Below are 16,611 nucleotides of genomic sequence, written 5' to 3' on the forward strand. Positions count from 1 at the left end.
AGTTTTCATCTTGTCTTACGCTGTCGAGTCGTCTCCGACCCGTAGCGACTCCATGGACACATCTCTCCCGGAATGCCCCGCTCTCCATCTGCAGTCATTCTGGTAGTGTATCCCTAGAGTTTCCTTGGGAAAAATCCTGAAGTGGTTCACCACTGCCTTCTTCCGCTCAGTTAACTTGAGTCTCCGCCTTCGACTCTCTCCCAGGTCGCTGCTGCCCAGTACAGGTGAGTTTGGACTTGTAGCAGATTGTCTTCCACTTACTAGCCACTGCCCAACCTAGGAATGGAATGTGTAGGCCTCTGCTTGACTCTCCCTCCTCTAGCCCAGACTGGTAGAGTACTGCAAACTCTCCTGGTGCGATCCTGAGAAGGGGGGCCATAGAACTTATGGACGTATATTCCGTACATGTCCGTGACACTGTCCTATCCGTAACTTAATTCAGGGTCCATCTCCCCCCACTAGACTATAAATTCCTAAAGGGCAGGTAAACTAACACTGCTGAACACTTCCACGCACTTAGTACGATATCACCGAGGAAGCACTCAGTAAATACCATTGATTGACTGATCGGTCACCAATCAATGGGACAACAAGAATCCATCCTTACTTGTTAACGAGACATGAGTTTGGGCCAATCCTGCACTGATTTATTTTGCCTCATTCACACCCATGGCCAAGATCTCCTCGCCAGTGGTGTTATTTTCCAAGTTGAACGACAGATATACTCTGGGAAGGGTACGGGCTAGGCAGTGAGCTCTCACAATGATTTCAGTGAGAAGCAGTGATGCCTAGTGGATAGAGCATGGGTCTGGGAGTCATAGGACCTGGATTTTAACCCTACCTCCACCACTTGCCTGCCATGTGACTTGGGCAAGTCGCTTAACTTCACCGTGCCTCGGTTACCTCCTCTGTGAATTAAGACTTTCAGCCCTATGCGGAAGAAGGACTAGGCAGGAGACCGGGTATCGGATCCCCATTTTCCTGGGGAGGCAGCTAAAGCACAGAGACAACAAGAGACTTGACCAAGGACACGCAGAACACAAATAGCAGAGCTGGGATTAAAAACCCAGGTTTTCTGACTCTGCCGCCTGTGCTTTCTCCTTGCTGCTTCTCCTTTTAGAGCTTATTTTCCTATTCTTCTCCTTTGCCGGTCATTTGGCAATAACATGCCAAAGCAGAAGCCGCCATAAACCCCAAATGCGTTCTGCTGAACAAAAATGTGTTCTGCTGCACAACCAGCCAATTGCAGCCCTCACACTTGTTGCTAATGGAGAAATATGAATATTTTCTGGTTCCTAATGAGCTCTGCACTACTCATTATGCGGCCAAGAAATCTGCAGGAAGTCACCTAGTTAGGTTCTGTCTAGCAGGTGTGGTAAAAATAAATTAGGCAGCCGGGCTTAATGTCCACCTCTTTGATTTCCCTTTCCACTAATCCATTTGGAAGAAGGATCATGCTTCGGCCACCTAACAATCCCCGGAACAGGGGAGAAAGGAAACTAAGTAAAGAAAAAAAAAGCAGATCCTGTTATTTTCCATCATTTCCTTCGGTCGCGAGACTGAGGTTCAGGCAGGAGGGATGGTGAGACAGAATCGGCCTCCAATTCAGTCTCCGAATCAGCACTTCACTCGAGATGTCTGCGCCAATTCAGAATTGAACCAAGCTGAAAACATCTCTCTGCACAGCCGCGGCCCAGAGTCACAAGCAAGTAGGCAATTGTGAAAGCAGGGATAAGAATAATTTATTAGGCTGAGGTGCTCTAGACCCACATTTCACTGGCAATACCTTCAAGTCGGTGTGGGAAATGACTGACTGATTCTGAAAGGAATTCAAAATGAATTCTTGGTCTCAGGGCTGGGAACACTCCTTTTCCCCTGCAGAAAATGGATTAGGTGTTTCTGGCCAGGTCCTGATGAAAACATGAATCCACCTCTGTCCGATGACTAAGACTGATGGTTTATTGGCTGTGGGTCAAAAGATGCAGAATGGAGTGACCAGAACAGGGTAGATCGTGTGACAAGGGTCATTTTCTGAAGATGTGGATCAATTTACCCATCCTGTTGGGAGAGAAGATGGCCTAGTGGACAGAACACGGGCCTGGGGGTCTAAAGGACCTGGGTTCTAATCCTCACTCTGCCACATGTCTTCTTCGTGACCTTGGGCATGTCACTTCATTTCTCTGTGCCTCAGCTACGTCACCTGCAAAAAGGGGATTAAGACTGTGAGCCCCCTGAGGGATATGGCCTGTGTCCAACCTAATTACCAAGTATCTACTCCAAGGCTTCGTGCAGTGCTGATATATAATAAGCTCTTAACAAATGCCATTCAGAAAACACAGCAGGCTACAGCATCTGGCTTAGACGAATGCAAATCCTGAATTGTTAGGAGGTGTAGAGATGCTTTGGTTTTCAGTGGGTCAGATTTGAGCAAAGCTACAATTTAGAAGTGTTAAAATGGTCTGTAGCATTTGTTATTTCTTCCCTTGCTAGATTGCCTTATTTACGGGTCCACTGGGATAGAGGAAAAGTGAGGGGTAGCCTACTGGAAAGAGCACAAACCTGGGAGGCAGAGGACCTGGGTTCTAATCGCAGCTCTACCTCTTGTCTGCCGTGTGATCTTGGTCAAAGACTGGTCGGTAAACTGGGCAAGAACGCAAACTTGACAAATTATTTTTGGAAAAGAATAAAACATTGTGTCCTATTGATGGGTGGAAGGGAGATGCTGACAACGTAAGAAATATGTCTGCCTCGCACTTTAGTTCATGCAGCACAGGTCTTGAGAAGAGTGGGCCTGCCCTTCGTCATCACTTTCGCGTGCCCTCCCTCTTCCTCTCTTCTTCTCTTCCTCCTCCTTCTCCAACGGGAGGGGAGGCATTAGAAAATGTAAGATTGGAAGTGATGATAAGGAGGGAAGAAGGGAGGAGAGAGTGCGGGTCTCTCAAATATGAAGGGGGAGGAAGTTCCAGGCCAGAGGGAGGACATGGGCAAGAGGTTGGCATATATATCTATAATTCTGTTTATATTAATGCCCTTTTACTAGTTTTGATTTGTATATATCTATAATTTTATTTATTTATATTGATGCTATTGACGCCCGTTTACTTGTTTTGATGTCTATCTCCCCCCTTCTAGACTGTGAGCCCGTTTTGAGCAGGGATCGGCTCTCTTTATTGCTGAATTGTACTTTCCAAGCACCTAGTATAGAGCTCTGCACGAGGTAAGCGCTCGATAAATACGGCTGAATGAATGAATGAGATAGACATGAGATCAAGGTTTATGAGTGAGTCGGATGGTATTAGAGGAGCGGAGTATGTGGGCTGGGTTGTAGGAGGAAATCCACTAGGTAAGATAACAGGGGGCAAGGTGATGGCTATTTAAAAGCCTAAGGTAAGGAGTTTCTGTGTGATGCGGAGGTGGTTGGGTGACCACTGGAGGTTCTTGAGAGGAGAGACGTGGATTGAGCTGCTTTTGAAAAAATGATCCGGGCAGCAGAGTGAAGTATGGATGGGAAAGGGGAGAGAGAGGAGGAAAGGAGATCAGTAGAAGCAGCGTGGCTCAGTGGAAAGAGCATGGGCTTTGGAGTCAGGGCTCACGAGTTCGAATCCCAGCTCTGCCACTTGTTGGCTGTGTGACTGTGGGCAAGTCACTTAACTTCTCTGGGCCTCAGTTCCCTCATCTGTAAAATGGGGATTAAGACTGTGAGCCCCACGTGGGACAACCTGATTCCCCTATGTCTACCCCAGCGCTTAGAACAGTGCTCGGCACATAGTAAGCGCTTAACAAATACCAACATTATTATTATTAAAGCAAGAGGAAGGTGCAGTAGTGAAGGTCAGATATGTTAAAAGCTTTGATCGACATAGTAGTTGTTTGGATGAAAAGGATGGGGCAAGTTTTAGCAATCTAGTGAAGGTAGAACATACAGTATTTGGTGATAGATTGAATATGCAGGTTGACCAAAAGAGATGAGCCAAGGATAATGCCAAGGTTAGGAACTTGTGATACGGGGAGGATAGTGGTGGTGTTTGCAGTTTGGGGAAGACAGAGTTTGTATAGGAAGATGAGGAGTTCCATTCTGCACGTTGTTAAGCTTGAGGTGTCATCGGGACATCAAAGAAGAGCTGTCCTCGGGTGGGGGGGTACCAATAAGGTGGAACAATTAGACCAGGAATTAAAGAAATAGCAACTGGTCTTGGTCACGTGATCCTTTCTTCACCCCAAATATGGCCAACAGAAGGGAAGAGGGTAGGGAAGAAGCAAGGTATATCTCCATGAATTCTGTGTAATAGGCTGGAGCTCTTACGCCGATGTGGCACGTAGGAGTCTGCCCAGAGTCGGGGACACCCACTATGTCAGACCTTGTGTGATGCCAAGAGAACTGTAGAAAGTCCAGAAGCAGCGTGGCTCAGGGGAAAGAGCCCGGGCTCGGGAGTCAGAGGTCATGGGTTCGACTCCCGGCTCTGCCACTTGTCAGCTCTGTGACTGTGGGCAAGTCACTTCACTTCTCCGTGCCTCAGTTACCTCATCTGTAAAATGGGGATTAACTGTGAGCCTCACGTGGGACAACCTGATTACCCTGTATCTATCCCAGCGCTTAGAACAGTGCTCTGCATATAGTAAGTGCTTAACCAACACCAACACCAACGTTATTACCTAAGTATCGTATATACCTTCCTACCTACCTGTCTTTCTAGCTGTATAACACTGTGGAAAATCTTGTTCCAGCACACTTCTTCAAATGCCATCGAGTCGTTTCTGACCCATAGCAACTCCATGGACACCCCCTCTCCAGATTATCCCATCTTCTGTCATAAGTCATTCTGATATTTGCATCTGTTGAGTTTCCTTGGTAACGACACAGAACCGGTTTACCACTGGCTTCTTGGTGCGCAGTAAGAAACTTTAATCTCGGCCATTGTCTTTGATCAACGTTTCGGACCAGCGCTTCCAGATAATGCCAAGTTTACAGGCTTGTGATATAGGAAGGATAGTGATGTTGTCTACAGCTGCCTTCGACACCATTGACCACCCTCTTCTCCTAGAAACAACCAACCTCGGCTTCACAGACGCTGTCCTCTCTTAGTTCTCCTCTTATCTCCCTGGCTGCTTATTTTCAGTCTCTTTCATGGGCTCCTCCTCGGCTTCCCACCCTCTAACCGTGGGGGTCTCTCAGGCTTCAACTACCACCCCTACGTGAATGATTTCCACCCGATCTCTCTCTCTCTCTGCAGCCTCACGTTTCCTCTTGCCTTCGAGACATCACTACCTGGATATCCCTCCAACTTGATGCGTCCAAAACTGAATTCTTCATCTTCCCCTACAAACCCTGTCCTTCCCCTGACTTTCCCATCACTGTAGACAGCACCACCACCCTTCCTATCTCACAAGCCCCTATTCTTGCCTTTTTCCCTGACTCATCTCTTTCATTCAACCCATATATTCAATCTGTCACTAAATCCTGTTGATCTAACCTTCAAAACATCACTAAAATCCACCCTTTCCTCTTCATCCAAATTGCTACTATGTCAATCCAAGCAGTTCTCCTGTCCCGCCTTAATTATCTGTATCAGCCTCCTTGCTGACCCCCCTGCCTTCTCTATCTCCCCACTGCAGTCCGTATTTCACTCTGCTGCTCAGAATGCTTCTCGACAAAAATACCTAGTCCATGTTTCCCCACTCCGCAAGAGCTTCCAGTGGTTATCCATCCAGCTTCTCTTCAAACAGAAACTCCTTACCATTGCCTTTAAAGCACTCCATCACCTTGTTCCTTCCTACCTCATCATGCTACTCTCCTAGTACGTCCCAGCCTGCACACTTTGGTCCTCTGGTACCGATCTTCAGTCTGTACTTCCATCTCGTCAATCTCACCGTGTGCTGCTTCTGGCCTGGAACGCCTCTTCATATCCAACAGACAGCAACTCTCCCCCTCTTCAAAGCCTTATTTAAAGCACATGTCCTCCAAAAGGCCTTCCCTGACAAAGCCCTCCTTTTCTCTTCTCCCACTCCCTTCTGTGTTGCCCTGATTTATTCCCTTTATTTCACACCCAGCCCCTCGGCCCCACAGCACTTCTGTCCGTATCCATAATTTATTTATTCATTTTAATATCTGTCTTCCTTTCCAGTCTCTAATCTCATTGTGGGCAGGGATCGTGTCTATCAACTATGTTTTATCTTATTCTCCCAAATGCTTAGTACAGTGCTCTGGACACAGTAAGCGCTCAGTAAATATGATTGATCGATTGATGATCGCGGTGACGGAAAGACAGTGAGAGGACAGGGTTCAGGTGAGAAGATGAGTTCTGATGCTTAGTTGGAGGTGTCAGTGAGGCATCCAGTTAGAGATGTCTAGACCTTTAGCTCATCGTGGCCAGAGAATGTGTCTGTTTATTGTGGTATTGTAGTCTCCCAAGTGCTTAGTACAGTGCTCTCATTAAAGATGATTGGATGAATGAATGAGTCTCCTAAAGGCAGGGGGAAATGCGAGACTGCAGCGAAGGAGAGTGGTCAGAGCTGGAGAGGTAGATTTGGAAAACAACAGGGGAGAGATGATAGTTGAAGCCGTGGGGGCGACTGAGTTCACCAAGGTGTAGAAAACGATGAGAAGGAGATAGAACTGAGACTCGAGGGAGTGCCCCTGTTAGAGGTTGGGAGGCCAAGGAGGAGCCTGCAAAAAGAGTCTGATATTGAACAGCCAGGGAGATAAGAAGGGAAAGAGGAGAGGACAGTGTCACTGAAGGCAATGTGGGATAATGTTCCGTTCATTCATTCATTCAATTCTATTTATGGAACGCTTACTCTGTGCAGAGCACTGTGCTAAGCACTTGGGAGATTAAAATTCAACAATAAACACACATATTCCCCGCCCACAGTGAGCTAAAAGTCTAGAGGAGGGAGACAGAAATTAATATAAATGAATAAATTATAGATATGTACATAAGTGCTGTGGTGCTGGGAGAGGAGATGAACAAAGGGAGCAAATCAGGGTGACGCAGAAGGGAGTGGGAGAAGAGGAAAGGGGAGCTGAGTTGGGGAAGGCCTCTTGGAGGAGATGCGCCTTCAGGAAGACTTTGAAGTGAGGGTAATTTTCTGTCAGATTTGAGGATGGCGGGCATCTGATGCCAGAGGCAGGTCGTGGGCGAGGGGTCAACAGCGAGATAGATGAGACTGAGGTGTAGTGAGTAGGTCAGCATTAGAGGATCGAAGTGTGCAGGCTGGGTTGTAGAAGCAGAGTAGTGAGGTGAGGTAGGAGGGAGCAAGGTGATTGATTGCCTTAAAGCCAATGGTGAGGAGTCTTTGTTTGATGTGGAGGTGGAGGGGCAACCACTGGAGTTTCTTGAGGAGTGGGGAAATATGCCCTGAGTATTTTGGGAGAAAAATGATGCGGGCAGCAGAGTGAAGTATGAACTGAAGTGGAGAGAGACAGGAGGCTGGGAGGTCAGCAAGGAGGCTGGTGCAGTAATCCAGGCGGGAGAGGATGAGAGACTGTATTAATGTGACTGCAGTTCGGACGGGGAGGAAAGCTCAGATTATACCAATGTTGCGAAGGTGGGACCGACAGGATTTAGTGGTGGATTGAATATGAGCATTGAAGCAGAGAGAGGAGTCAAAGATTACACCCAGATTATGGGCTTGTGAGACAGGAAGGATGGTGGTGCCATCTACAGTGATGGGAAAGTCAAGGGGAGGACAGGGATTGGGTAGGAAGATAAGGAATTCTGTTCTGGACATGTTAAGCTTGAGATGACAGGAAACCATCCAAGTAGAGATGTTTTGAACACAAGAGGAAATGCGAGACTGCAGAGAGGGAAATAGATCAGAGCTGGAAGATGTAGATTTGGGCGTCATCAGCATAGAGGTGGTAGTTGAAGCCATGGTAAAGAATGAGTTCTCCAAGGGAGTGGGTGGAGATGGAGAATAGACGGGGATTCCAGAACCGAAACCTGAGGGACTCCCACAGTTAGGGGGTGAGAGGCAGAGGAGGAGCCCACAGAGGATATTGAGAATGAGTGACCAGAGAGAAAAGAGGAGAACCAGAAGAGGAAAGTGACAGTGAAGCCAAAACTGGGTAATGTTTCCAGGAGAAGGGGGTGGATTAACAGTGTCGAAGGAAGCTGGGTGCTCAAGGAGGATTAGGATGGAGAAGAGGCTGTTGGATTTGGCTAGAAGGAGATCAATCGTGACCTTTGAGAGGGTGGTTTCATTGGTTTGAAGGGGATGGAACCCAGATTGGAGAGGATCAAGGAGCGAATTGGAGGAGAGGAATTTGAGATAGCAGATATGGACAACTCTCTCAAGGAATTTGGAAAAGAAGGGTAGAAGAGAGATGGGGCTGTAACTGGAGCGAGCCGTGCGGTCAAGGGAGGGTTTTTTTGGATAGGGGAGACCTGGGCGTGTTTGAAAGCAGTGGGAAAGAAGCCACAGGAGAGTAAATAGTTGAAGATGGTTTACGGGGACAGGGTGTGGTCTACAGAGTTTTGCAGGCAGCTAAGCGGTTGAGGAGGATTAGAATGGAATAGAAGCTATTGGATTTGACAAGGAGATCACTGGAGACAGCTTTGGTGGAGTGAAGTGTGAGGGACTAGATTGGAAAGGGTCAAAGGGCGAATTTGAGAAGTGGAAGCGGACGTAGATAACTCTCTCAAAGAGTTTGGAGAGGAACTGCTAGAGGGAGTAGGAAAAGTAGGTAGAATAAAGGCAGATTTTTCCATTTGTAGTCACTTTCCTTTTTGGCATTTCTCTGATTAACAGGCATAGGAAGAGCCTGCTGGGGTGAAAGGGACTGACAAGGCGAGAGAAATTCTCATGTCGTTTTAATGAATGTGAATGACTTCAAAATCCACGCCGCATTTTGCTACTGCATGGTCTGAAGCGAAGGGAAGGAGCCGAGGAGGTAGTTACGGAAATTGGAATTCATGGCAGGAATTCTTTCAGGAGTCATTCAGAGTGCTCTACAGGCATATAAAATCCTCAGGTAGCCGGTGGCAAGAATGAAATCTGCCTATTGGGGAAACTGAGACACAGAAGTTAAAGGATTTTGCCACAGCACACGCACACAAACACGCACACACATTACACTCTATATTTGAGTGGTGGCTCATCTGAATATAAGGAGAGGGAGTTGCTTTAGATAGAATAGAGTAAGTAAACATACAATTTGAGCTGGCCCAAACTGAAAAGAAACAAAAAAAGAAAATCAGGCAGTGGTGTTTACGGTATGAAGCTGGATTGCTATGAGACCAGCAAGAAATGTTTTACTTTATTCTGTTTTTTCATCTTTCTGTTGTGCACTGACTTCCAGCCCTGAACCCTCTTTATCTTTAGATTAGAAAACCCAGGGACGGCATCTAATTTTTCCTCCATTTTATTCTTCCCCAGCACTGAGTTCAGTGCTCTGCAAAAAGTAGCCACTCAGTAAATATAAATGAAGGAATGAATGACCCTATCATTCTAGAGAAGTAGTCGGGTCGCACCTGGAGAGTCTCGACTACCAGTGGGAGAGTCAAGCAGAGGCATACCCATTCCGCCACTAGTCAGCTGTGTGACCTTGGGCAAGTCGCTTTACTTCTCTGTGCCTCAGTTCCCTCAGTGTCCATGTGGGACAACCTGATGACCTTGTATCTAACCTAGTGCTTAGAACGGTGCTTGGCACACTGTAAGCGCTTAACAAACACCATCATCATCATTATTATTATTATTAAAATTCCTAGCTCAGCCAGTGGCTAGCGAGTGCAAGGCAATCTGCTACGAGTCAAGCTGGGCAGCAGCAGCACTGGAGAAAGTCGAGGGCGGAGACTCAGGTTTATTGCGCGGAAGGAGGGAAAGGTAAACCACTTCTGGATTTTTACCAAGAAAACTCTCTGGATCCACTACCGGAACCATTGCAGATGGAGGTGGGACATTCAGGAACAGATGGGTCCGTGGTGTCGCCACGGGTCGGGAGACGACTCGATAACACAAGGCGAGACAGTGTGGCCTAGTGGAAAGAGCAGGGGCCTAGAGTCAAAAGATCAGGTTCTAATCTTGCCCAACCATTTGTCTTCTGCACAACCTTGGGCGAGTCACAACTTCTCCATCTCAGTTTCTTCATCGGTAAAAAGGGGATTAAATCCTCCTCCCTCCTACTTAGACTCTGAGCCCCAGGAGGACAGGGAATCTGTCCCAGCTGTTTATCTTGCATCTACCCCCAGCACTGAGAACAGTGCTTAGCGCCTGATAAGTGCTTAACAAGTGCCATAATTATTATTTTTCAGTAGTATTTACTGAGGCCTCCTGGGTGCAGACCACCGTTCTAAGCACTTGGGAGAGTATAAAAGAATAGTAGACATAGACCCTGACCTTGAGGATCTTCAATCTAGCATGGGGAGAGGCTAAGTGTATTTATCTTATACACTAAGATAAATTACAGGGAATAATAACAATAATAATTTCTGCATTTGCAAGTGCTTACTATGTGCCAGACGCTATACTAAGCACTGGGTGGATACAAGCAATTTGGGTTGGACACAGACCGTGTGGGACAGGGTCTGTGTCCAACCCAAATTGCTTGTATCCACCCAGACCCTGTCCCACACGGGGCTCACTCAATTCCCATTTTGCAGCTGAGGTGACTGAGGCACAGAGAAGTTAAGTGATTTACCCAAGCTCACACAGCAGACTAGTGTCAGCGGTGGGATTAGAACCCAGAGCAACAGAGTTTAAGGATATTTACAAAAGTGTTGCATGGGTGGGAGAATGGGGGAGTTCCTGAGTGTTTAAGGAATTTAGACGTGCTGGAGTGGAATGAATGAATGAGTGATTGAATGAGTGAGTGAATGGGGTGATGTTTTCTGGTGAGATGTTTTCATCTCATGCAAAGTAGGAATTATTATTAATATTATTGATTTTCCTCGGGAGCTGCAGGAATAGGGGAAGCAGCATAGCCTAATGGATAGAGCACTCAAAAGGACCTGGGTTCTAAGTCCGGCTCTGCCACTTCTCTGTGACCTTGGGCAAGTCACTTCACTTCTCTGTGCCTCAGTTACCTCCTCTGTAAAATGGAGATTAAGACTGTGAGTCCCACGTGGGACAGGGACTGTGTCCAACCTGATTAGCCTGAATCTACCCCAGTGCTTAGAACAGTGCCTGGCACCTAGTCAGAGCTTAACAAATGCCATTTAAAAAAATAAATAAAATAAAATAGTCTCTTCCAGCAATGAAGGTGATTATGTTCAGAACATAAACCAATCAATGGTGTCCCCTGAGGGGAAGGCCCTGAATCAAATCTGTCGTAGTGTGCTCTCCCGAATATTTAGTACAGTGCTCTGTGCATAGTAAGTGCCCATTAAATACCAGTGATTTATCAGTTGATGGGGTAGGTAGGGACACTCTCACAAGAAAAGCAACTTTCTCCCATGTTGCTGCTGCCCACCTTGACTCGTAGCAGATTGTCTTCCACTCGCTAGTCGCTGCCCGAGCTAGGAATTATAATAATAATAATGATGATGATGGTATTTGTTAAGCGCTTACTATGTGCCAAGCACCATTCTAAGCACTACGTTAGATACAAGGTCATCAGGTTGGCCCACGTGGGGCTGAGTCTTAATCCCCATTTTACGGATGAGGGAACTGAGGCACAGAGAAGTTAATCCTCCCACGCTGGAGTTCAAGAGTGGATTCACAGCCCCTTTGAGTCAGATATGATCAGCGGACCTTCCCCTGCCCAGCACTGATCTAAATGCTGAGGTGAGGAAGACTGGGAGGAGGGACGTATGTTTTTCGAAGAGCTGCTCGCAAAAGGGCTTTGGAGAGCCTAAGTAAAGGGCACAGCAATTCTCTGAATCAGCAGCTCGGAAAATGACGTAACCCTAAATTCGAGAGAACGAGCAGAATCTAAAGAAGAGAAAGTTTCTGGCCTAGATGAAAGTCCAGATCGTTCCTTGAGCATAATAAAATAACCCAGGCGGTCCTTGGGAGGAGGTATCGAATAATAAGAAGTGGGATTTTGGTTAAGCATTCGCTATTTGCCATAATTTATTAATTATGGTATTTATAAAGTGTTATTCGTCGAGCAGCTTTCTAAGCACTAGAGTAGATACGAGATGATCAAGTCAGATGTAGTGTCTGTCCAACACACAATTCACAGTCAACAAGGGAGGGAGAACAGGAATGAATGAATGTCACATTTCTTGAGCACTTACTCTATGCAAAACAGTCAACTGTATTTATCGAATGCTTACTGTGTGCAGAGCACTGTACTAAACACTTGGGAGAGTATGATAAAACAATATAACAGACACATTTCCTGCCCACAACAAGCTGACAGTCTCCGTACTAAGCACTGAGACGGTGAACCCCATGTGGGCTAGGGACAGTGTTCGACCCCAGGTTTAGCATAATGCTTGACACATAGCATTTAACCAATACCATACTTAATTAAACAGAGCAAGTAGACATGATCCCTGCCCTCAAAGAGTTCACAGTCTAGGGAAACAGCAGGGCCTAGTGGATAGAGCACGAGCCTGGGAGTCATAAGGACCTGGGTTCTAATCCCAGCTCCATCACTTGTCTGCTATGTGACCTTGAACAATTCATTTAACATCTCTGTACTCCGCTTATCTGTAAAATGGGTTTTAAGACTGTGAGGGACAGGAACTGTGTCTTACCTGATTAGCTCCTATCTACCCCAGTGCTTAGAACAGTGCTTGACACAGTAAGCGCTAAACAAATACTATTATTATTATTATTAGTGAGAGAGACAGGTATTGAAATAAATTGCACGTAAGGAGAGTAGGGATTATAAAGATCAATACATAAGTGCTGTGGGGAGAGGGGTTGAGCTGACTCCGTGAAGTAAGACTCAAGTAATGAACTCGTGCATAAGTGTGACATTTTGTTTCTACCAATTCCTTTGTAGCATACTCTCCCAAGTGCTTAGTACAGTGCTCTGCACACTTTAAACGTTCAATAAATACCACTGATTGACTGATTTGCAATATCACCACAGCCCTGTTAGAACAAGAATCACGAATCACAATCCCCAACATACAGAATAAATGACTTCATCAAGAGGCTCTCTTCCAGACAGCTGTCAAGAAACTGGGCACGGCTAAGGGAACCATGAGTTCCCTCAAGGGAACGTAAGAAAGGAACGGAACGGAATGGAAAGGAACGGAAAGAACGGAAGTAAGGGAACGGAGAGCGGTCCAAGGCAAACGACTTGGATGCAGCAAGCCCACTTAGAGCAAATCATGCAGCATCCAGGACTCAGGCTGGAGCGAGGATTTCAGAAGCTTGCGTCATGCATGCAAATCAAGTTAAGGAACATTCGTGACAAATTATGGCACGCCAAAGTGGAAGAGATCCAAGGATCTGGACACCTCCATGAACCAGACCTTTACTCATGATTAAATAATGATGGTATCTGTTGAGTGCTTAGTAGGTGCCAAGCACTCTACTGAGCAATGCTGAAGGTACAAGATAATCATGTGGGACACAGTCCCTGTCCCACCTAAGGTTCAGAATATAGGTAGGAGGGAGTAGGATTTAATTAACATTTTACGGATGAGGATACCGAAGCACAGAGAAGCTGCGTGGCCTAATGGATAGAGCCCCGTTAGGGCCCGGGAGTCAGAAGGACCTGTGTTCTAATTCCGGATCAGGCGTGCATCTGCCGTGTGACCTTGAGCAAGTCACTTCACTTCTCTGTGCCTCAGTTGCCTCATCTTAAACCTGGGATGACTTGTGAGTCTCACGTGGGACATTGACTGTTTCCAGCCTGATTTGCTTGTATCGACCCCAGCGCTTTGTTCAGCACCTGGCACACAGTAAGCGTTTAGTGAATATTTAAAAAAAAAAGAAAACGGCTCGTTCAAGGTCATACAGTAGTCAAGTTTGACGGCCACAATTAAAGACATGATATGGTCTTTGTGCACGTCACCAGGATACTTCTGAAGAGTAAAAAAGCCTCCAGTTCATCTCAGGAAAGGGGGGGAATCCTGAATTTCATTCTTCTCAATAGGCCTTGAACTACTGACGATGAGGTCTGGGGAGGTGGTTAGTGGGTGACTGCAGACTGTTGTGAGACTCCAGACCAAATTCAAAGTCGACCAGCCTTCTCTATGGCCGTGAGACCTGAACTCCATATAAACAGCGCCTACGACTCCTTCAGTAGTTCCATCAGCACTAAATCCAACTCAGTGTCTCCCTGAGATCAAGCATTTATGTGTGTTTTTAGTGCGAATACTAAATCCCATTTGTTCACGTTTCCCTTCCACCCGGTAAGGATTATTCCTACTGCTGAGGGGACCTGCACCTGTTCAATAACCCTCAAATCTTGTCCTGCACAGAAAATGTGAATAGCTGTCTAGTTTGCACAGATCCGCACTTGCTTCATGGTGGTTTTTAATTTTCTCCTAAACCACCAATTATCCTTTGAAATGAAATAGCCAAATCCCAAAGGCAGGTGGATTTTCCCCTATTTTTAGCCCTTCTTTAGCTTTGGCAAAAGTCATTACTTAGCCAACATCCTGCTAGCGAAAGGTTTCTAATCTGAAAGAAGGTGTGAGATTATGCTTTTTTCTCTTCAAAGCCTGCTGGGGAGTAAAGGTTTTAATCTAGCTGAGCTCCACTGGCTCTGTACAAGCCCCTGAAACATGAACTGATCATACCAGTTGTTCACAGAAGCAACTATGTGGGCATTTCAGAAAAGAACGTGCTGTTAAAGTGATGGCTCACTAGATTGCAAGCTCCTCGCTGGCAGGGAGCATGTCCGTTAACTATGTCGGACTATACCAAACCCTTAGTAACGTGCTCGGCGCAGAATATATATATTGGCACCCTCATAGAGTAAGCTCAGTAAATACCATTGATTGACCGATTGATTGATGTGGCTCAGCGGAAAGAGGCCGGGCTTAGGAGTCAGAGGTCATGGGTTCTAATCCTGGCTCCGCCGCTTGTCAGCTGTGTGACTTGGGGCAAGTCACTTCACTTCTCTGGGCCTCAGTTACCTCATCTGGAAAATGGGGATGGAGACTGTGAGCCCCACGTGGGGCGACCTGATCACCTCGTATCCCCCCAGCGCTTAAAACAGTGCTCTGCACATAGTAAGCGCTTAACGAGTACCACCATTATTATTATTGTGTGGGGCTAAATTCGGTTTTCAACCTTTGGTTCTGCTTGACACACCAACCACGGCACGAAGGAAGCGCTTTCTCTTCTCTTTCGGCCGAATGTCAGAAGTGAATGGCAGCCAGGAAATGGGGTGGAGACCGATTCTAATGCCAAAGTAAACCAGAGGAATGAAGTGGGTCATGGGAAACAACAGAAGAGAAGGAGACTCTGGAAGCGATGCCACTCCCCTAGAATCCATCAACCAATCAATCAATCAGCGGTATTTATCAAGTGGGGGGCTCTGTACTGAGCAATTGGGAGAGTACAATAAGACATAGTTGGTAGACGTGTTCCCTGCCCCGAATGTGGAAAGCGGAAGAAAAACTCCATTTCCTTCATGAGAAATGAATGGGCGTGATTCCTAATTTAGGTCTTGATTAATGGCAGGTGGATTACCCACTTTGTGAATAATTAATGATACGGTTTTTAAGGCCTCACCATGTATAAACCTGCCTTTCCTCCAGACTTGTACACTGAAGTATCTTAAGCTTTGAACCCGGGGGAGTCTGAGAAGGTTTGCAACGAAGGAACCGTTTATCTGGGACAGTGAGGAGTTCTCAGAATCTCACCTCCCACCTCCCACCTCCCACCGCCGAGATCTATTCATTTCTTGTCTTTGGTCTTAGGACTCTGCTCCTCTCGTCGCTTGCAATCCACTGACCACTTTATTAATCTGTCTACCCCTGTTTAGACTGTGAGCTACTTGAGTCACAAGAATTTTATCATTCTGTTAGATATACTTCTTCCCCATTGCTTACTGTGTGATTGGCAGTAGTGAATGCTTAATAAATACCTTAACTTACTAGACGACAGTTGTGTTTGAAGCCCTTAGTGTCTGGGGAGGCTAAGGGAGACAACGAGTGGGCACATAGTAAATGCCTAATAAATCCCTTATTAGACAGCAGTTGTGTTTGAAGTCCTTAGTGTCCGGGGAGGCCGAGGGAGACAGAGACTGGGAAAGAACTGACCCCTGTTAGAGAAAAAGATATCACAGGTCACTCTGAGGAGGGAAAAAGGACCCTGCTGAGAACCTCAAGAAGCAGGACTGTCTAGATGGATCCCAGATGCTTCCCAAACTGTCTGGAGCATAATCTTAAAAGTCATGGGGTGCTGGCAGGTATTGAAGGGGTGCAAATTTGGGAGGGCACGACTGCGAATCCCTAAGAATCCCTCCTTTGTCTGCAGGAAAAGTATGAGAATTCTGGAGCCCCGGGGACACCTCTGGATACCTGCTCTCTTTCAAAAGCTTTTATGGGTGATCACATCTGAGAAAGTAGCCAAAGTTGCCCATAACCACCGGTGTGCAAAGCACACACACACTTTCTAATTTAAACTATTTAATTCATTCAAGAGTATTTACTGAGCGCTTACTATGTGCAGAGCACAGTACTAAGAGCTTGGAATGTACAAATCGGCAACAGATAGAGGCAGTCCCCGCCTTTTGATGGGCTTACAGTCTAAATG

General features: G+C 46.4%; 1 non-coding gene across 1 annotated transcript; it reads right to left on the minus strand.

Moving 5' to 3' along the window:
- Window positions 1-234: 234 nt before the first annotated feature.
- Window positions 235-372, minus strand: LOC114815800. Its single transcript, XR_003763601.1, has one exon. It is a non-coding gene; the product is annotated as a small nucleolar RNA SNORA7 (small nucleolar RNA).
- Between the last annotated feature and the right edge of the window lie 16,239 nt (window positions 373-16,611).

This window comes from Ornithorhynchus anatinus, chromosome 12 (assembly GCF_004115215.2).
Source record: "Ornithorhynchus anatinus isolate Pmale09 chromosome 12, mOrnAna1.pri.v4, whole genome shotgun sequence".
Lineage (NCBI taxonomy): Eukaryota > Metazoa > Chordata > Mammalia > Monotremata > Ornithorhynchidae > Ornithorhynchus > Ornithorhynchus anatinus.